Source organism: Rhodnius prolixus, unplaced genomic scaffold (assembly GCF_049639745.1).
Source record: "Rhodnius prolixus isolate KJV_2025 unplaced genomic scaffold, Rpr scaffold_2, whole genome shotgun sequence".
NCBI lineage: Eukaryota > Metazoa > Arthropoda > Insecta > Hemiptera > Reduviidae > Rhodnius > Rhodnius prolixus.
The window spans coordinates 36,374,053-36,391,362 of NW_027411592.1; the positions used below are offsets into that span (position 1 = coordinate 36,374,053).

The 17,310-nt window shown below is 35.4% G+C and overlaps 1 protein-coding gene across 1 annotated transcript in view; it reads left to right on the forward strand.

Annotated features, from left to right (window-relative positions):
- Positions 1–17,310, forward strand: part of LOC141449560 (larval cuticle protein A3A-like) — a 684,900-nt gene that overhangs the window by 115,490 nt on the left and 552,100 nt on the right. The window lies entirely within an intron of this gene.

A 17,310-nucleotide genomic window follows, 5' to 3' on the forward strand; every position in this document is an offset into this window, starting at 1 on the left:
GATCTCAGATGTTGAGGTGTCCTAAATAAAAAATAAAAAAATCTTAACGAATTAAAGAAAAATAGTTATTAATGTTACTAGTGCTGAAAGTGATTACTTTCATGGGTAAGTGCAATACTGCATGTTTACGCACTAGCCACAAACAGTATTTTCCTTGCCTCCTCTGGCTCGCAAGCCAGATTAGCCAGGAGGTTATCAACTACTCTCTGTATCTGTGGAGGCACCTTTGAAGGCACAGCTGCATAAATTGAGTAAAGTGCATTATTTGATAAATTAAGAAATAAGTTTGATTCTTTACATGAAAGATATTGATCACTTAAATATGTGGCAGGAGGTTTCCAATTTTTTTGTTAATTAAACGCAACTCTCCCAAAATTATTAAACCTTATTGTTTCTAACAGATGTAAAATTAATTTTTACCCATTTTGTGTATGCTTAGGAACATCTAAAGCTCTTAACATTTGATTTTTCTTAGAAAAATCACTCGGAAAACGACTTATTTCTCGATATTAAGAAAAATACTAGCTTTACTGCCTTGGCAATATTTTCAGTAGAAAGGGGATGAAAAATACATAAAAATGACCTATCGCGTGCTCTTCTTTTTCTTTGATAACAAGTTAAAAAATTAAAATATGATTAATAAATATCAGATTTTGAAATGGCCTCGCACCTTTAATTTTGAAGATATCGAATTGCGGTTTCCGGTTTCTTTCCTTACTTATGAATATGTGTATATGAAAATAGAAGTCAACTGCCAACCCTTACTTTTGGACGCGCGTCTGCCGCGTATGCGATCAGGAATCTAAAATCAAGTCTCATATTCTGAAACTAGAGGGGGGCACAAATTCGTTCTCTGCCATTTTTTTGCTCAGATCAACCGTTTAAGCATGAAATGCATTTGAGCCGTCTTAAAATGAACACCCTGTATATTTAAATATATGTATATATATATATTAAAATAACCCAGTGTACCTCTCAGATGCTCTGCGCCTGTTCATGTGGTACCGATTACATAAGCAGAGATAAGTTTCGCCACATTTCCCTCGTCGCACTAGTTTTTAAGTAAAACGCTCCCTATGTACTACGATGTGAGAATGGCTAATTATTCCATCAATATAAAGCGTTGACAAAAGCACAAACATTTTAAGTGTAATTGTAAATACGTTTAAGCCTCGCGGACTAGCCACTTGCTAAGGGGATTGGCGTTCTGCCTAAAAGCACCCACTGGCAATACCAACACTCATACAAAACAAGCCGGGCTGCTGCATAAACAATCGATACCACACTCAAGCTAAATGTTATAAATTCGTGTACCAACTTCCTAATTGACCTGATTTATGTTGCATCCTCACTGCAGTATTTAAAGTTAATATGTAGAAAACAATCATTTTATTGAAATAATATATTGTTCATTAAATTTTGTTCGTATATTTTCATTCTTTAGCTGCTAAAATTTTTAAAAAAACAATCATTTAATCTGGAAAATTAAAGTACAAATTTATTTTTCTAGCACATTACAGCAGATATTTGTAGAACAGCCACTAAAAATCGTTCATAATGCTTAAATAATGAATAACTGGGTCTAGAATTAATTTTCGATTAACAAGATGCCTCTTTTATTAAGAAGAGCCCAATAAAGTTTTTATTTATGATGTTGTCGTAACCTTAATGGCCCTTCCTTAGGGCGCCTAATTAGCAGAAATCTCTCCACTTTTCAATCTTTTATAATTTTTCATTAGATTAGTTTAGAGCCCTTAAGTTCCTTTAATTTTAAATTATTGCAGGGCTGGTAAATTTTAAATTTTTCTACGCACTAACTATACGACAAATTTATATAAGTTTCCAGATATTTAAACAATATATTTTTCTGTAAATCTCTAATATACCAGTCCGTGCTTTAAATATTGTTTATGACTTTTTTGGTATATTTAATTAAATTGTAGAATATTGTTCATCATATTTGGTGACTGATTCATTAATCGAAAAGGAAGGAAGGTTATTGCGAATTCCGGTAATAATTTTTTATTCATTTTTTCCCCAAGCTATCGACCTAGGACATAGATGGCCCAACATGCGGCCCGCGTAATGAATTTATGCGACCCACGGTCAATCTTTCAACATTAACTATTTAACTTCCAATAATTGGTCGAATGGATTCGAGACACCTTTTTATTTGTTTATTTTATTTCTTTAATTGTCAATTCAGATATTTACAACTTGTGTACTGGTCTGAAAGATGAGATTGAATGATTTACATTTGGAGGCTGTAGGAATACCTTACAAGTATAAGTCGGATATTAAGAGAATAATTGGCAATGCAAAACGCCTGAACACGTACATTCGTTTTTTCCTTGATAATTTGTTGTACTAAATTACTTATATTTATTCCTAATAAAGTAATAACAAATTCCTTAATAAAATTTTGCTTAGTTAAATGAATTTTTTGTAATTAACACTTTTTAATTTGAATATTTCGTTCAGCCTGTGAAAAAAAGATTTTTCTTTCCAATTCGGCCAAAGGTTGGTAGGTGTTCTGTCCTGAGTTTTAAAGAACTGAGTGTGGTCGATTTTAAAACGTGATGGTTTGTGAGCAGGTCAGTCTTTTTGACATTTGCAAACAGTACTTATACACTCGCACAAGACCATCCTCTCACTCTGGGAATTACCGTTGTAAATACTATATTTCAGAAAATTTAGCTTAATCCGTTGCGTTGTAACAGAAAATAATAATATTAAATTAAAAAGATGAATTGGTTTTGCAGACAGACATGTGTGTTGTTTGGCTGGATTTAAAACTGGCTTGACGGCTACGAGAATGGTTAGGGGGCCCCACTTTACTAACCAAATGGTAGGTTTGTTTGGTGCTCTGGAAGCGGCTTTGTTAGCATTTTCTTCTAACTTTGGCCCAAGTCTATCTTACCCTCCTGTGAATCCATCCTAAGCTTTCCCTTCAACACTTTTTGCATCCTCCACTCCACTAGGTCTCCAAGTCGAGCTCTCTTTCGCATTCCTTCTCTTTCTCTCATACTGGGAAAGTAAACAATTTCCATTTGTAGAGATTTCATCTTCTTGCTGTTCATGAGGCCTCTGTTGGTACCCGCCCGATACTGGATAAAGAACTGTCAAATATATTTCATGAAATGCTGTCCGCTTTACCTAATCCTCGAAAAAAATAAAATATTCTTAATTTATCTTTATAATTCTAAAGCTTTAATTAAATCTGACGCTGTAGATATATTTTTAGAATTCATTTCTTCAATTGATAATTCAATCTTCAATCAGTAACAGATTGTGATAATGCCTTTATTGTCTCATTAACTTTCTTAATTGCAGTTGAAGATACATTTTTTTAAGAACACATCCAAATTAATGCAATGTTTCGGATATTCAGTTCCATCTTAAGCTTAGTTGGTACGAAGAACTGGAAAATGCAAAGATTTTTCTTAAAGAAAAATACTCAGAATTCCAAATTTCTCCCCAAATTAAATTTTATACTAATTAAATTTTATATTAATTTTGATTGTAAATTAAATTTACATGCAGGGTGATCCATTTAAAACGCACCAATCGCTAATAACTTTTTAGGAAAGCGGAATTTCGAAAAAAACCCACGAAGTTAACTATATGTTTTTTTTGGTTTAGTTTCCAAATTTTTTACCCCCGATGCTGTATCTTCATTTTTGGCGGAGTTACGGCGAAAAACCTGATTGGAGTTTCATAAGGACCACTGGTTTTGACAATGATTATGAAAACTACATAAAAAACTGTGAAAAATGACGTTAACCTCATTTCGATATTCCTGATATTAGTTGAGATATTTAAGATCAAAGTTACAATTTTTTCTATTCGTGAACGGTTTTCAATATTAATTTTCCACCAGAAATACACGTTTTAGGAGGTCCTCTGACTGCAAAAAATGTTATTGGTGACGCAAAGTGAAAAAATAATAATAAATGAAGATGTTAAAACATGTAGTGTAATGTAATGGTTGTGGGTGAATCAGGATAAATTGGTTTTATCATCAAAAAAAAAAGCAATCATCACATGATTTTAATGTACCCCTTATGCAAGTCTTCTTGACCTATGATTACGTTAAGAATATCTTGCCAGGGTGTTGGTCTAGTGGACAAGAGCGTGGCTTTGTAAGTGGGAGGTCCCCAATTCGAATCCCACGTATGATTACATTTTATTTAAAAAAGTGTTATGATCTATTAAGTATTGTGAATGACTGCACCCGAGGAATTCGAACTGGGGACCTCCCACTTACAAAACCACGCTCATGACCATTAGACCAACACCCACTCTTCCCTGGCAAGAGATTCTTACCGTAATCATAGGTCAAGAAGTCTTGCATACTGGTTCTTTCGAAATTCCGCTTTCCTAAAAAGTTATTAGCGATTGGTGCGTTATAAATGGATCACCTTGTATATAAAAAAAATTACTGAGATTGAAATAAATAAATTTGAAGTCAAATTGTGCAACAAACAGATAAATCTACCATTAATGATTCAAGAAAGTTCGAAACCCGGATATGATAAATTATCTAGCGCAGCTGACCTAACCACTTTTAAAACAGAAATACAGATTGTTTGTTTGAATTTTAACCAACACAACAACTATTGTGCTGCCTGGAGTTAGTCTAGTTATTTATTACATGGATAAGTATATTTTAATTATAATTAAAATTCTTTACTAAGAGCCATTTATTTAATGTCTCTCAAATTACTCACTTTACTGTTAACGTTTTTCACCAATTTATTTATTTTTTAGTGTGAAGTGCCAATGAGGTTTCACATCCACCATTTTCTTTTACGACTGAAAACATTATTTAGGATCTAATCTAAGCGATCCAATTATTTGACCAGCAAGAACGTGGTTCAGTTACTTTGTGGTTCATACTTCATTAATACTGAGTAAAACTATTAAATGTGTGGGCTGTTCAAACAAGTCAACAAACCCATTTATCCCTCTCTATCCCAAACTATTTTATTTTCCTTTGTCTCCTTGCCATTTCTATGTAACAAGTTTTCATCAAAGACAACTTTGCCTTCTCACAAAGGAAAATTGGAAAATTTCCAGGTGACGTCGCAAAGTAGTGTATGTAATTTTAGCCAAAGACCGAGTTGGGAAATGTGTGGAAAAATGTGAAAAGTAGTTTCGCTTTTTTATTACCAGACCAGCAGGAGTAAGTTACAAGGTATTTGAATCAAATATTACTACCTACTCCTTTTAATCGAAGAGTAAGAATCAAAAGGAGCGACTCCTTTTTAAGAAATGAAGATTGACTGGAGAAGCACATGAAAAAAAAAAAGTTGACCTAAAAAAGGTTTCAAAAACCCTCAAAAGCATGTGGCGTACGAGGCCAACAATCGAAAATTGAATAACTAACAGAAAATTTTTCAGAACGGTTTCATCAGCAGCCAGAACAAAACTGCTGAGGTAAAGTTCAAGTATTACCTATAATGAATTATTTCACATGTGCTTCTCAGTCAATCTTCCTTTCTTAAGAAGGATCGCTCCTTTTGATTCTTCAATTGGAGAAGTTGCTAATTCTAAATATGGCACGCAAATGATTGCTTCATATATTACTTGTAAAGCTAGAACATACTACAGATTTATGTTTAGTAGCAGACTATTGAATGTCAATTACTAATTATGTTGTAGATGGAAACTAGAAGTATAAATTGTTTTGAAAAATAATTAAACACTTAGTGTTCATTAGGACTACGGCCCGCTTATTTTCTTCGAGTAGTCTATTGCAACAACCAAAATTACTTCGCTAACAGGTTGAAGTTTGCATCGTTCATTGCAGTGAATGAATTCTTCAGGTTCTGGAACTTTTCCATGAGAGGATCTCAGTCACACACACTCTCTGACGCCTACACCCAGAAGCGGAAAACGCGAGAGTTTTAGAGAGGGTTAGTCTCTAGTGCCCTTAGTGCGTAAGCCCCAGCACCTCGACAAGGTTGGACACCAAGTGGGGTCAAGGCCTGAAGGGCCAGGGCCATAAAGAGGGCAAAAATATACAACCAGACAACCCTGCAGTTGAAGATGGAGAAAAACTGATGCTGAAGAGAAGTGTAATGTAAAGGATACAGAAAGGCGGTTGTTGCTCCTTCTTCTTGCCGAAGAACGAGGTGCACTGTAGCCTGGAAAGAAGAGAAGTGAAAACACAATAAAGGTTATAATATGCGAGGCTACAGAAGTTTGGCGGTAACCAAAACGCGGGAAAAGCATGGCGGGAAATTTAAAAAGAGGGGCGCCAAGAAAAGATGAGTTCGACTGAACACTCTCTTTTGCAAGATATAAATCCACGGCGTGGGTTAAAACATAGATACGAAAGTTATTACATTCGTAATAAATGTATGCTCACTGTGGGTGGATTAGCTGTGCCCTGATGTTGATTTGCTAAATAACATTTATATCACTTGCAAACATTTTTCACAGAGAAGGACCAAATGTAGTAGAATTAGCCAATACATTCGCAGCATCAATAAACCTCGTGCAAGGTGAAATAACTTTCTTTATAGACATTAGTCGACGGTTATCCCATTTCCAATATTGAAATGTTTGCCTTATATCATCTTTAGCCATTATTATAAAAATACTCAAAAACTTTCTGTCTAGATCCAGATAAAGCATTAATATCTCTAGGAGGAGTCTTCAGCCACAGAAAAACTTTGAAGTTATTAGTGGATGGATGGTTTTCTCTGCTCCTCTTCAAGCCTGATTTTTATACAATTTGGGTATCAACTCTTTACTCTGAAATGGACTGTTTGATCCATCAAATGGTAGGTAAACATTTTTCGTGGTCCCTTCACAACCATAGCTTGAAAGCCATTTCGCGATGCCGTTGGTACTGCTAACCAAAATTTCTGGTCCTGCAAATGGAGTAGAAGCTCCATTCCTGGGCTTATAAAATGACCGACAAGAACCTCCTTCATCGAACCTCCTTTTCTACTTTGTTTTTGTTCTTTTCTTGTTTTGGCGTTAGTTTGCGCCATCAGAAATGAACTTTATTTTATAGTTAAAAAGAAAAAAGCAAACAAACATTACAAAAATATGTACAATAATCAAATTATGAAGTGGAATGTACGAAATGTATAATGTAGAGAATTTTGGTCGGAGATTCACAGACTCAGAAACAGCACAAACAGTCAAGGTGAGGTACTTTGAGATTCAAAACCGCACTGTGCGGGATATTTAAAACAAACTAAATAAAAAAAACCTACCTTGCAATTTATAAACTTCGCCATTTTGGCAACAAAGTAGCTTTTTATAAGAAATAAGGCGGGGGTAATCTTTTCCAAATTACGAAAATCTCTCGTCTTTTTCAATCACAAAGATCGCTGTGCAATTTTTTAATTTTAATTTCTTTAAATGTTTAGTTGCTGCAAAAACGCAAAGAAGTCTTGCAAATCTTAGTACTCTTTGTAGTCTCCATTATGTGTCAGTAGCCACCTAATAATATACATCACGATTAACGTTGGCCCACAGTTTTCCTTATACTGCAAAGGAAGAATCCTTCCTAAGTTTGACCAGGCAAATCTCCACTTAAAGCTCTTCCGTAGCTTTCAGTATTTATAAAGAGCAACATCTAAATTCATCAACCCCTTAGCTTTTCTTCTTTGTAGTTTACTGCCGGCCTCCGGGAAGAGTTCTATTGTTAAAAACCACTGTTCATCACCGGTCAGTAAGCTGAAAGGAACTCGCAAGAGAAAATCTAAAAGGCTACAGCTGGATTCGAACTGGGGATCTCGGCATTGGAATCCAGTAACACGCCAACCACTCAGCTAATCTCCTTCCTTAAATACGTAATTAAATTTAATAAGCTGATCGCTTACAAACTGTTTGAATGTTTAGTTAGAAACGGATCAGTTTCTAACGTATCAGAAAAGGAACATATCAGTTTAAGAGATAAGAAATTAGTCGGCGGAGTAACATAAATTGTTTGGCCTAGTACTCGGTCATACATATTTATTTGTATGAACATACAAATTAGTTTTGCTCTCGAGCACAAGTATGTGGAGGTTTGTTTTGTGGCCGAGCGCCTTTCACGTAGCCAACGAATAGTTCTATCCACGCAAACTCCACATCAGTTTGTATTATAACATTACAATAAACAAAAAAAAACATTAATTTCCAATTTTATTACTTTATCAACTACTCTTTTACTTTAGCAAGAAAAATATTGTAAAAATATTAAAGTCAACACTGCTAATCCTATTTTAATAGGCCTTAATGTAAAATTCAGGACTTATGAGAAACAATAGCGTTTACGTTCAGCATTGTAGATTTATTGTTGACCCCAAAGTGACTCTCGCGTGAATATTTTATAAACAAGATGAATTAATAAGTTCGGTCTAATTCGTCGTGACTGAGTCATTAGGTCAAATTCAAAACTTCCATTAAACTCCCAAACTTTACGACGCTATGACTGGATGAGAGGTGAAGACTGAAGGTGAATGTTGAATAAGAAGCTGAAGGTGACAAACGGAAATTCCAATACTATAAGTTCTGGTTTTTTTTCTTTCTAGTATAAGCTGTCAACCCCTCCAAAACGTTATGAACAAAATTTGTGAAAATTCTTTACGCTCCGAATACTATTTGACGCAGCTGTAGGAAAACTGAAAATGTTTTAAAGATAAAGGAAAAAAACAGATGTGTGGCTCCCCTCACTCTAAAGCTCACCCTCCAGACCCGTCCTTTTGATCAGACTTAATTCTGGAGAGCGACTTCTGGGTAAAGCTCACACGCCTTGGTTTTTCCTCCCCGAGAAGTAACATCCTTAGCCACACGAGCCCCTCACACTGACACAACACGTGCAGTGCCGTTTCCTCCTCTTCCTGACAGAACCTACAGAGGCTATCATCTGCCAGGCTCTTGCGATGCATTTGTTTTCTGAGCCTGCAGTGGCCCAGTTAATAGTCCTACAATTATCCTTATAGCCCCACGGCCTTGGCGGAATAATTCTGCAGTCAGCCTCGGCGAATAGCCTCTAATGAACTCCTTTGCCTGTCTCTGCCTAGTGGTGGCGAGCCATTTCTCGTTAATATATATCGTTAAATATAATATTGTGCAGGTGTTGAAGCCGCTCAGAATATTTAACTGATATTTCAGAGGGAAGCTAACTTGCCTTGTCTTTAAAAAGGCCTTTAGAAGCATTCTTCTGAAGATATGTTTGAAATAAAAGTTAAATATTTCTAATTATACGTGTGCAACGAGGTTACGAGGTTTAAAGCAAATCTTTAGCGCCGCTTTCAACCGACTAATTGGAAAATCGAATCACCCACTTCAGGATGACTCAAGATTTCATCCAAAACCATATTTACGGAGTTCCAGTGGTGGCATTCTTCCAAATATCAAATTTAATCTTTCTGTGTATTCCAGCCAAATTATTAATTTTGGACTGAGGGGACCCCAATATTTCTGGTGTTAACTCAAATCGAGAAACCTGCTGGATCATATTTTCTCTTACTATTAATAATAATAGGAAGTAAAAAGAAATAATTTATTTTTGTTAAGCTCACCAGATTTTTGAATAAAGAATAAGTAGGATTCTGTGTAAGTGAAAACAAAAGAGTATTTCTTAAAGATTTTCTCAAAATATAGGCGAACAAGTAGCGAGACAACTTTCTCTAAGCGTATCTTGTTGATGCCGCCATTTAAATGTAAATTGAAAATGAAAATCTAGAAGAAAGAGTTGAGTGGTATTTATAAAGGAGGGTTAGTTGAAACTTCTTTGAAACAAACATTGCTTTTTCTATTGGCGGTGAGATAATGTGAAATCTGTATCTGTGCAATTCTATAGATTCTTTTTTATTTCATTTTATATTACAATTCATGTTTTTTGTATTTATTTTTTGACTTTCTCTAGGCATAATGCTAGATCTAGTGTTGAGATCTATCAAATTTGTTAAAATTTAGTTTTCAGTAGAAAAACTATTTATTTTTTGATTAAGTCGGTACAAAAAAGAGGTGGTTTTTAGGAAATGGTCAGTATATTAGCGTGGCTTCAAGGTGTAGGAGCTGTATGATTGAATATTATGCTATTGTCTCTATCTCGACGTGAGACATACTATCCCTGTTTACCGGGACTCACCTTGCACACCCTGTGTACTAGTATTTCACAACTTAGTGGCGTAGCTAAGGATCCAAGCTAATAGCGTCCTGTAGGTTAACCAATTGAGATCTTCCTAATCAAAGAGTAACATTTATAAAAACTAGGATTACTGCTGCGAACAAAGAACTGAGGACTGTGCCCTCAAGGTAATCATCTCTTCTGCTCCTACCAAACAATAGTTTGAGTTCCTTCAGTGGTATTTTAAATATAGATAATTAGCTATCGTTGTATTGAAACAGAATTTCTCGCATAGAATGTGAAGCAATTTTTATTTAGAGGAGAAGTTGGTAATATGGGACACTCTTTTTTTACCTTGCATATTTTGAACACTACTGAATTTAAAATCTAGTCTGAAATAAAATCATAGACATACAGTATTTGTCCTTGTAAATTTGCAGTCCTGAGTAGATTAGAGCAAGGAGTCTGGAGTTACACTGAAAAAGTCTGTCATGGTGCCATATTGGGTTTTCAGAAAGTGTGGTCGTAATATGGGACACATAATAATTATAGTTAATGTTCTCGTTTCTCCATGAATTGTAAAAGTAAGCCTTAAATATGCCACAAATCTATATTTTACACAATTATCGTAAATTAAGGATAAAAATTAGGGTGTAATCAGTTTTCTTAGAGAAATGTCAAGAAGTCTTTGAAATGATCTTTTTATGCCCTTTATCCTGCAGAAAAATAAAGTATGACACTAGTTTCGTCCTCAGTGCCACTTTTCACACTTGTTCGGCAGACGATTATCGAGGTTGTTATATGGGATAACGCTGTCCCATAATACCACCATACGAGGTGTGTTCAAAAAGTAACGGGAATTTTTAAATTTCGCGGGTTTGGAGAGTCTGATTGTAAAATTTTTTTTTTTATTATGTTGGTACACATGCCCCTGAAGTACGATAAAATTTTCAGTAATATTCATTGTTTACTTCTTAAGTGGCAGCCGTTAAGGTTAGACGTGTTTTTCGAGCTTGGCGATTTTGTTTGTTAAAAAAAATGGATCAAAGAATTTGTATTAAATTTTGCGTAAAAAATGAAATAAAGTGTGTGAAATGTTAATAAAGGCATATGGTGAGTCTGCTATGAGTAAAACAAGGATTTACGAGTGGTATAAGCGTTTCCAAGATGGCCGCGAAAACGTTGAAGATGACGAACGACCTGGACGTCCAAGCACATCAACAACCGATGAAAACGTGAAAAAAGTGAAAGAAATGGTTATGAACGATCGCCGAATCACAATCAGAGAAGTCGCTGATGATGTTGCCATATCAATTGGCTCATGCCATGAAATTTTTTCGGATGTTTTGGGTATGAAACGTGTGGCAGCAAAATTTGTTCCAAAATTGTTGAATTTCGAACAAAAACAGCGGAGAATGGAAGTTGCTCAAGAGTCACTCAATGAAGTCGACAACGATGCGGATCTACTGAAACGTGTTATAACAGGTGACGAAACATGGGTTTACGGATATGATGTCGAAACTAAGGCTCAATCGTCCCAGTGGAGGCATTCTGGATCGCCAAGACCGAAAAAGGCTCGACAAGTGCGGTCGAATGTGAAGGTTATGCTCACTGTGTTCTTCGATTTTAATGGCATAGTGCATCATGAATTCTTGCCACAAGGTCAAACAATCAATAAGGAGTACTACCTACAAGTTCAACGCCGTTTGCGTGAAGCAATCCGAAAAAAACGCCCGGATTTGTGGCAAAACAATTCATGGATTTTGCACCACGATAATGCACCTGCTCACACTTCATTGCTTGTTCGTGAATTTTTGGCCAAAAACAAAACTTTAACGATGCCCCAGCCTCCATATTCGCCAGACATGGCTCCATGTGACTTTTTTCTATTTCCAAACATAAAGAGAACATTAAAAGGCCGTCCTTTTACAAGCATAGATGACATTAAAAGCGAATCGCTGAAAGAGCTGAAAGCTATCACAAAGATCGAGTTTCAGAAGTGTTTCGAGGATTGGAAAAAGCGCTGGCACAAGTGTATTGTATGCGAAGGGGACTACTTTGAAGGCGACAATATTAATGTAGATGAATAAATAAATATTTTTTTCAAAAAACGAAAATTCCCGTTACTTTTTGAACACACCTCGTACACCGCGTACAATATAACCTCATTTTTTTTTTTTCCAATATCCATTCATATTTGAAATCCATAATACTGGCATTTAAAACTCTCTACTTTCTACACTTTTAATGTCTAAGGGAAATTATTCTACTTTCCTCGGTATTAACCAAAAACAGAGGAAAATCAACCTTAAGAAAACTTTTTCGCACTGAAAAAATCAACACGGTCCTCTCTTGGACAAAGCTGCCACTCGGCTGACCCGCTGCCTTCTGCAGCAGACACAGCCTACCCCAAAGAGTAGTAAAGCACCAAAAACTAACAAATAGTACTACTGGTTTCACAAAAACAGAGGTGTCCCAACCCCGTCCCATATTTACCACCTTCTCCTCCAATGTAAATCAACGGTTGAAAATAAGTTTAACTTTTATTATTTACTAATTATATTTAAAAGAAGTAATATTGAGAAAAATTTAACTTATTTAAATGGAAAAGTTAATTCGGCTTCTACGTGCGTGATGATTCGATAGCTGAAGATGGATGGAAGTCCAAAACCTGTTAGAACAAAAGAACAAGCTTGGTGTGTTGAGTGAAACCAGTGAAAGGTAAAATTACATATAAGCTTGTTTAGAAATGGGAATTTCCACAGTAGTATCTTCTTACGGCCATGTCTTAAGTAAAGGAAATAATTAGCGTAAAATAAGGCGAGTTAAATTTAAAGAATATTAATAATACACTCAATCATAAGGTTCTCATGGTAGCCGAGCGGTTAGAACTTATTGGGAAGAGAAAATCCAAGATCCACCAGCTGGACTTGGCATTTTGCATAATGCAAGTATGTTGGCTTATAATAGCAAAGATTCTTGATTTTAGTTTTTTAATGTTTCAGGTGAGAAGCTTTTGTAATGACAGTCGACTGCCTGTAAGTGTTTTACCAATTTATCAACATTTACAAATAATTCATCATATCAAACTCGTAATTTTGGCAACGATGTACTGACATGCTGTAGCATGTCTTCGTGTCGCTGTACTCATGAAAGATGAAGATCGCACCATCCTGTGGCAGCTCCAGTGAGAGATGGAAACATCCTACCTCCCTCCACGTGACGGAACTATTAGACTAATTTCTTAAAAGGTTTCTGATACAGAGCAGTTAAACCAGGTTCCAGAGTGGAGAGAACAAAAAGATTTACTGCAATTTTATATTTTCTATTCTGTGAGTATAAACAGGCAACCGCGGCTCGCGTATCCAAATTGTGTGGCTCTTTAGCCTGTCCAAAATATATTGTATGTGTATTTTGATTTTATTAAACAAATGAAACTTTCATTTATTAAAGATATTGTTTCAAAAATAATTTTTAAATGTGATAGGTTAGAAATTAAGAAGAATTATATTAAAGTAAAGTACGTAATTATATAAGTCTGCCGCCTTTTCAATCAAACACAGGTTTAGCTATTATTTATTTACTTTACAATATACAGGGTGTACCAAGCTATATGGATAACGACTTTTTCTCGGAAACTAAGATAGCTAGAAAAAAACTAAAAAATACGTGTTCCCTTAGTTTATTGTTAGGAATCCAAATTTAATTTGTAAATTTTTTTCGGTGCATTCAGAAGCGAGATACAGGCACTAACTTTATTTTTTCAAATAGGAAGGTGCGGTTTTTATTTCAGAAATAGATTCCTCTATTTTTTTAAAGAAAAATTTACTTGAACGGTTTTTTTCTGTGAGCGATATTTTACAAGTTATGAATGAAAACATGGTTCTTATAAGAAATGCCAAAAAGATAATATTATAACGGTTTTTTTGATAGAATAAGAAGAAAAGTACTATTTTATTATAAATTTTACTCCTCATTAATATTACAGATCATGCTCGAAATGGCCTCCACCATTAGAGATGCATAGACATGCTCTTTCCTGCCAATTGCCCCTTACTGCCAAAGAAATAGATTCGGCTTTAACCGACTTACAGGTATCTATTATTCACTGCTTTAGTTCATCTACAGATGCCATCCCGACTTGATTCTGATACACCTAGATTTAGAAATGCTTTTAGATAAGCAGTAATAAGGAAAGAAAGAAAAAAGTTATGAATAATCACCTTGTTTTTCAGGTATCCCCAAAGGAAATAGTCCATAGGTGTCAAGCCCGGTGAGAGAGGTGGCTACTGAATCGCCCCCCGTGTCGATATAACACCATCAGGCATGTAAAGAGATATCTCGATAGACAATTTGATGGGCGTGTTATATGGCGATTCAGTAGCCACCTCTCTCACCGGGCTTGACAATTTCTGAAATAAAAACCCCACCTCCCCATTTGAAAAAATGAAGTTGGTGCCTGTATCTCGCTTCTGGAAGCACCGAAAAAAATTTACAAAGTAAATTTGGATTTCTAACAAAAAACTAAGGGAACACGTATTTTTTAGTTTTTTTCTAGCTATCTTAGTTTCCGAGAAAAAGTCGTTATCCATATAGCTTGGGACATCCTGTATATGAAAATAAATATATAAAACATTTAAATGTTATTGAATATCATAAAATAATAATTTGTGAATACAAATGATCTTCAGAGTTTTTTTACACATCATTCTTGCGGTTGCCGACCCCTGGCTGTGATTCAATAAATATTTATTGACGAAAATCCCTTCCTTGAAGTATTCAATATTCATTTTTTTCTGCAATTGTTTTAAAAACTTAAAAGATAAACTCTAAGCTTAGAGATAAAGGCTACTTACTGAAGATTAGGTCGGTAATTGAATTTAGAATATTGGATTAACATGAACTTTAGGTGTGTAAAAATTAAGAAACAATTTAAATTCATGAGTTAAATTCTAGTTTAATTTTGAACTTTTTTTTTTTTTTGTTTATTGATATTTTTATTAAACCTTTCGGGTCGATCAGGTCCATCAAAAACTGCTTATTGTTGAAAAAAACAAAAATTTAATAATTTTTTCCTCTTTTTCTATAAAATTATAAGATCCATGATATGGTGATGGATGACAGAAGAGTGAAGGTGCGTGAGATTGCTAGTGCTGTGGGCATCTCGAATGAACGGGTACATAATATTTTGCATCAACATTTGGACATGACAAAGCTATCCGCAAGATGGGTGCCGCGATTGCTCACGCTTGACCAAAAACGAAATCGTGTGAAGTGTTGCAAGGACGGTTTGCAGCTGTTCCAGAAGAATCCGCAGGACTTTAAGCGTCGTTTCGTCACTGTGGATGAAACATGGATACATCACTACACTCCTGAGACCAAAGAACAATCTAAACAATGGGTTACCAAGGGGGAATCTGCGCCAAAAAAGGCGAAGACCCTTCCTTCGGCCGGAAAGATTATGGCGACTGTCTTTTGGGATTCGCAAGGAATAATCCTCATCGACTATCTGGAAAAGGGTAAAACTATTACAGGTGCATATTATTCATCGTTATTGGACCGTTTGAAAACCGAGCTGCAAGAAAAACGCCCACGATTGGCCCACAAAAAAGTCCTTTTCCATCACGACAACGCACCAGCTCACACCTCAGCAGTTGTGGTCGCAAAATTAATGGAAATAGGGTTCCAACTCGTTTCACATCCCCCCTATTCTCCAGACTTGGCTCCCTCGGACTACTATTTGTTCCCCAATATGAAGAAATGGCTGGCGGGAAAAAGATTTTATTTTTCAGACTTGGACAAATCCTATTATTCGGAAGGGATCAACAAACTAGAGCAGCGTTGGACGAAGTGTATAAGCCTAAAAGGAGACTATGTTGAAAAATAAAAAAGGTTTACCCCAAAAAATTAAGTAGTTTTTATTTTTGCACGGACATTTCAAACGACCCTCGTATATGTGAGTTCTTGCAATAAATTTAGTTTAGCACATTACTTGCGGAAAAAAAAGGAAGCTGTTTTGTGGCGGTAATTACGTCGAACTGGAAAGGAGATATTTCTAGGTTTTTCCAAGAGAAAATTAAGTGCACAGGACTTTAGAATTTTTTACGCTACTTTCTATCTCATTATAATTTTTTTCAGATTTGCATTAACCCTCTTAGCAATATTACTTTCTTCTTCATAGCCAGGAATCATTAACCATTTGGCATTAAAAAAAGAAATGCCTTCTTTTCTTTTTGAGTTCACAAAGTATTATGGTAAATTGTTTTATGCCGGGAAAGAGCAGAGGAGAAGAACGGAGAATAAGAGCGACGGAAAAGAGTAAAAAAGTTAATTGTGTAGACCAAGGGAGCAGCAGCAGTCGCCGTGACTGCTGACGCTCTAGCCAATAATTAACTTGATAATTCTATTTTATCTGATAGCCCCGTAATGGGGCTGCAGGCTCCCAAGTTATAAATGGAAAAGCCTCTTTGAATACAACACCCCTAATTAAAACGATGTCCTCTAGCAAGAGCTCTCTACTTCTTCTTCTTCATCTTCGCAGTCTCTTACAAACAGAAATGTTTCTTTATTTAACGGGCTCCACTCCTAATTTACCAACAAATATGGATTCTTTAATTTTCTTAAATTTTATTAAGGCAATTGGTTGCCGATTGGTTGCCAGATATTAATTTATTAGGTTGATAACTAATATCATTACGAGAAAGCAAGAGGGTGGTTGGCATGGTGTTATGAGCACAAAGGCCCCATAACTGCTGCCTTATAGTAGAGTCGACTTGTGAAATATTTCCATTGACCGATTCCACGGGGTATCTTATTGTATTCGAGCAGTAAATGGCAAAGAACACACTAGAAATAAAGATAGATTTCAATATTAGATAGTTAAATGCATTATCACTAACTTAGAAATGAGAGAAAATTGCAACACTAAACTAGAGAAACTGACTACAATTTTATATTAAGAGAAAATGGCTTAACCGTAGTGTCGTGCTAGGTTTGCTAGATTAAAATTTGCCAGATTTCCCGATCATAAATTCTACCAATTTATTTTAATTCCTCCTGTTCTCGCACTACACAATCTCTTCTTTCGAAATTACTGTTTGAACCTTGCGAACAATTTGCTTACAATAGTGTTGGCAGAGACAATCGGTTAAAACCAGGACAATTGTTGGCACTTCTTGATTCTACAAATGTTTATTTCAGATATTTCTAGGTATTTTCGTAGGTGTTTA